The sequence below is a fragment of the Desmodus rotundus genome, chromosome 8, assembly GCF_022682495.2.
Source record: "Desmodus rotundus isolate HL8 chromosome 8, HLdesRot8A.1, whole genome shotgun sequence".
Classification (NCBI taxonomy): domain Eukaryota; kingdom Metazoa; phylum Chordata; class Mammalia; order Chiroptera; family Phyllostomidae; genus Desmodus; species Desmodus rotundus.
Window position 1 is genome coordinate 52,487,612 of NC_071394.1, and position 5,694 is coordinate 52,493,305.

General features: G+C 38.1%; 1 pseudogene; it reads left to right on the forward strand.

Annotated features, from left to right (window-relative positions):
* Positions 1-3,115: 3,115 nt before the first annotated feature.
* Positions 3,116-5,145, forward strand: LOC112320786 (large ribosomal subunit protein eL24-like; annotated as a pseudogene).
* The last annotated feature ends 549 nt before the right edge of the window (positions 5,146-5,694 follow it).

The window sequence follows — 5,694 nt, forward strand, 5'->3', positions numbered from 1 at the left end:
ATAAGTTGGATGGGGTGGAGTCTTTTGGATCTCCACAGTGAATCAAACAGTGTTAGCAAGATTAATGGAGCCTCAGATATGGCAACAGCCTGCTGGCTCTGTTGGGGGAGAGTTCAGAAAAGGGATAATGGTCTCTGCTCACCTTGATGTCAGACACTTCAGTTTCTCCTGCCTGCCACTGGTGCCCTTAAAGCTGCCACCCTGGTGCTGAAGCTCAGAGGGAGTGAGTCTGGGTAGGTGTGTCCATGTGTAGGTTCCCTAAAAGGAACTGCCTGAGGGTCCAGTAGTTTCCTCCACCAACTCAATTCCCACTGATCTTTGCAGCCAGAAGTTGTGGGGACTTATCTTCCTGGTACTGGAACCCCGGGCTGGGTGTCCTGGTGTGCAGCTGGGACTCCTCACTCCCAAGATACTCCCACCTAACCTTTGTCCACCACATGTGGGTGAGGGACCAGCGTGCTCCATGTCTGCACCCCTCCTACCAGTCTGGGTGGATGTGGCTTCCCCAATTCCATAGTTGTCAGACCTCCATTTAACTTGACCTCGGGTGGTTCCGAGTGATGGTTGTTCCACATTACAGCCACAATTCTGATGTCGTTGTGTGAAGAGGCTAGCCATGTTCTCCTATACCACCATCTTGACTGTAAATCTCACAAAGTATTTTCAAAGAGTTGGTCCCAATAGATCATAGTAAATATTGGCCATTTTGAGAGGTTTTAATGATTGTTTCCTCTATTTAAATTATATGGGATGCTTAATAACATCAAGCTCCCTCCAAGTAGAAGATAAAATTGCTTTACAAATTTCCACAAAAAGTAGAAGTGAATTTGAGCTATTAACTTAATAGATGTTTCATTTTTTTATTTTGATGAAAATGATCACATTTAAAGAGCGTATGAAACTATTTTGAGCTTCCAAGAAGTGAAATGAATATAAATGCAACATAAAATAGAATTATTGTTATTGTTGTTTTACTCTTTTTATTTTTGTAATTGTGGTAAAATATACTTACATATAATTTACTACCTTAGCCATTTTTAAGTGTGCAGTTCAGTGGCATTAAGTGGATTCATGCAGTTCACTGGCATACAGTGTAACACCACCATTCATTTCCAGAACATTGTCATCATCCTAAACTGGAACTTTCTATCTATTAAACACTAACGTGCCATTCCCCTCCCCTGCCAGTTCATGGCAGCCACTATTGTACTTTCTATGAGTTTGACTAGTCTAGGTATCTCGTATCTGTTGAATCATACTGTTTTGTCCTTTTGTGCTTAGTTCGTTTTACTCAGCGTAAAATCCTCAAGATTTATCTATGTCGTAGCATGTGTCAGAATTTCCTTCTATATCAAGGCTGAATAACTTCTATTTTATGTATATGCCATGTTTATTCACTGATGGACATTGTATTGTTTACACTTTTCAGCTAGAGTGAATAATGTTGCTATGAACACAGGTGTACAAATATCTCTTTGAGTACCTGCTTTTAATTCTTGTTTTTCTCTTAAAAAAAATTAATTTAATTGACATGTAATTGACAAATAAGATCGCATATATTTGTTCATCCAGTAGATTTTTCTGCAGGATGCAAGCTCAAAACATTGGAAAACATAGGAAAATCTGAAGCATGAGCCACGACAGGCCATTTGTATGGAAAAGCCACTTGAAACAGCTTAGGTGGGCCTGAAGGTTGGATGGGGCAGGGCCTCAGGGAATCATTAGGGTAGGGCAAACAGTGTGAATCAGGCTGATGGAGTCTCTCATATGGTGCCCAACTACCAGCTCTGTGGGAGGAGCGTTCATCAAAGAAACAACAACCTCTGCAAACACTTCTGTCTCAGACAAAGGGGACCCCAGCTCTTGCCCTGATGGCAGATAGTTGGGTTCCTCCCCATATGCCTTTGGTACCTTTCAAGCCGCTGTGTCAGTGCTGGCACTCAGAAGGAGTAAGTCAAAGTAAGTCTGCAGGCCTTTTAAGAGGAACTGCCGGGGACTCCAGCAGCCCTCCATCTCACTCAGCCACAATCCCTGCGGGTTCTTATAGCTAGAAGCTATGGGGACTTCTTTTCCTGGCACTGGAACCCTGGGATGGTGGGCCTGGTGTTGGGTTGGGACCCCTTGTTTCTCAGGGGGTACCTCCACAGCTGGGATATCCCTCCCAATTTTTATCCACCATATGTGGGTGTGGGACCATCTCTTTCTGCATCTTGCCCTTCCTACCAGTCTTCATGTAGCTTCTTTAATTCCCTACTTGTAGGACTTCCACTCAGCTAGATTTCAGGTGGTTCTGTATGATGGTTGTTCATAGTTTAGTTATAATTTTGATGTGGTTGTATGAGGAAGCAAGTATCACATTTACTTATATTGCCATCCCAATTTTATTTTTTGCATGTGAATATCAATTTTTCCAATATTATTGAAGAGACATTCCTTTTCCCACTGTGTGATTTTGGCTTCCTTGTTAAAGATCAGTTGCTCATAGAATCATGCCTTATATTTTGAAATCAGAACATGTGATGCTTCCAGTTCTGATCTTATTTCTCAAGATTCCATTGGTCATTCAAAATCTTTTTTGGTTCCCTATTCATTTTAGAATTGATTTTTCTATTTCTGTAAAGAATATCATTGTGATTTTTATGGAGATTGCACTAAATTCTAGATCACTTTGGATAGTTTTTAATATTAATTCTTCCAATACATGAATACAGGATATCTTTCCATTTATCTGTGTTTTCTTTAATTTTCTTCACCAATATTTTATAATTTTTTAGTGTACAAATATTTCACCTTTTTAAATTAAGTTTATTCTTAATTACCTTATTTACTTATTTATTTTGGTGCTAAGAATGAGATTGTTTTCTTAATTTTCTTTTTGGGTAGTTTATTGTTTGTGTATAGAAATGCAACTGATTTTTGTGTTCTGATCTTTTATCCTGAAACTTTACTAAATTCATTTATTAGTTCTAATACATATTTTGTACTGGACTAGGACTTCCAGTACTGTGCTGAATTACAAATATTGATAATAGGCATCCTTGCCTTGTACCAGATCTTGGAGAGAGAACTTTAAATTTTTCTGCATTGGTTATGATGTTAACAGTGGGCTTCATAAATGGCCTTTAATGTGTTGAGGTAAGTTTCTTCTATACCTATTTTGTTAAGAGTTTTTAATGAACAATGGGTGTTGAACTTTGACAAATGCTTTTTCTGTGTTTATTGACATAATTGTGTGTTTTTTCTTTTATTCTATTAATGTGTCATTCTGTATTGCATTGCTTGACTTGCATATTTTGCACCATCTTTACATGCCAGAGGAAATCTTACTTGGCCATGGTATATAATTCTTTCAATGTGCTGTTGAATTTGCTTTGCTAATATTTTATTGAGGATTTTGCATCTGTGATCATCAGGGATATTGGCCTGTAGTTTTCTTCTCTTATGGGTTCTTTTTCTGGTTTTGGTATCAAGGTAATACTGACTTTGTAAGATGAGTTTAAACTCTCATTAGTTTTTGATCTTGATAGATTGTCCCATTCTTCTATAATTTTCCCTAAGTCCAGAAATGCCATTTAATTTAAGTTTACAATAGAAATTTTCTTTATCTTTATTAATTAGTTTCCATTTAGTTTATTAAAAATCAATTTACTTCCTCTTACTTCTTGCTAAAATCATGATCTTTCTTTTACAATTAATTAGTTTCCTTCTCTTCTGTAAAAAAGATGATTGTGAAAATGAGAACCTTAATACCAAGGTATAAAATAGATAATATTTATGGAAAGAATGGTCTGTGGTGGTGACAGTGAAATAAAGTATCCTTCAAACCATTACTTTATCAAGTCTTCCTTTTCATTCTGTGGACTGAAAGGTAATTTGTGCTCCAGGGGAATGGTGACAGAGCCAGTGAGTGGAGCAGGTAGCTCTCCCAGGTTAGGAGGGAAGCAGAGAGGTGCAGTACAAAGGCAAGCTCTAAAAAAAGCAGGAGGGCTCAGCTCTGATGGCATCATTTTGTTTGCCCAGATGGCATCCTCAATCCTGGAACCTTCTCCCAAGTTCAGATCTTTGGTTTCATGCTTTTAGCACCCCATCCTGAAGTGGCCTCTTCAAGTCATACAACCATCCAGATGTCATAACCTATTTTATCACACACACACAAAAATAAACACAAGTTCAAAAGGTGAGTTTTATGTTCACACTTCATTGAGAACTCTTAGCAAACAATTTGTCCATAGATAGAAAAAAATGTATGACATTAAAAACCTACATTTCGCTCTTCTATCTGCAGGCAGATTGCTCCTCTGGTGCCCTGCACATGGCTTATCCTTGTCATAGACACCCTCCCTAATGGGCTTTCGCTTTTGTTACAGGGTCAAGTTGTGCAGTTTCAGTGAGTACAAGATCTACTCTGAACACAGGAGGCACTATGCCAGGACCAACAGGAAGGTTTTCCAATTTCTTTTTTTAAAAATTTTTATTGTTATTCAATTACAGTTGTATGCCTTTTCTCCCCATCCCTCCACCCCACCCCAGCTGAACCCACCTCCCTCCCCAACCTCCACCCTCCCTCTTGATTTTGTCCATGTGTCCTTTATAGTAGTTCCTGTAATCCCCTCTTCCCACTGTCCCCACCCCACTCCCCCCTGGCTATTGTTAGATTGTTCTTAGTCTCTAGTTATATTTTGTTTGCTTTTTTCTTCTATTGCTTATGTTCCAGTTAAAGGTGAGATCATATGGTATTTGTCCCTCACCGCCTGGCTTACAATTTCTTAATGCAAAATGCAAGTAGGCATTCCTTTCCAAGAGGAATCCTTGACAGATAAACTGAACTGTCCTCTATAGAAGAAAGCACAAAAAGGGACAGTCAGAAAAAATCGAAAAGAAGAGAACCCGCCGTGCAGTCAAATTCCAGAGGGCCATCACTCGTGCATCTCTTTCTGATATAATGGCCAAGAGGAATCAGAAACCCGAAGTTAGGAAAGCTCAAGAGAACAAGCTAGCAAGGCTGCCAAGGAAGCAAAAAAGGCTAAGCAAGCATCTCAACAGAGAGCAATGGATGCTGCTAAGGCTCCCACAAAGGTAGCACCTAAGCAAAAGATTATGAAGCTTGTGAAGGTTTCTGCTCCTCGTGTTGGTGGAAAATGCTAAGTTGGCTGATCAGATTTTTAAATAAAGACTTACAAAGTTAAGAATTTAAAACAAAAAAAAACAGACCCCCCCCCCTACATTTCTGTTGAAGTTACTCCTCCCTGAGTAAGATACAGCTAGATCTTACCCTAAAATGATCATAGGACTAGATCTTTTAGCATCTCACTAAAAATTCCTAATGGCTATAATTAATGGGTTAAAAGTATAGCATCATATATATATATATATATATATATATATATATATATATATTTAATTATGTATTTAATAGATTTTTGCAAATTATTTATCAGCAGGCACCATGGTTATTTTGCTGTCTCAGAGATCTCTTCAGTCTTTTTACTTGAAAGATGTACATATGGAGAATATATAGTTTCTAGATTATAGGTCACATTTTCCTGATTCTTTGAATATTCAGTAATTTTTCATGGTATGCTGATATTCAGAGGGTATTAAATTATGTCATCTTCCTTTAAATGATATTGACTTTTATGCCAACAAGCAGTTAATTTATTAGTGGGTTTTCTTGATCCTACCAGGTTAGCCTAG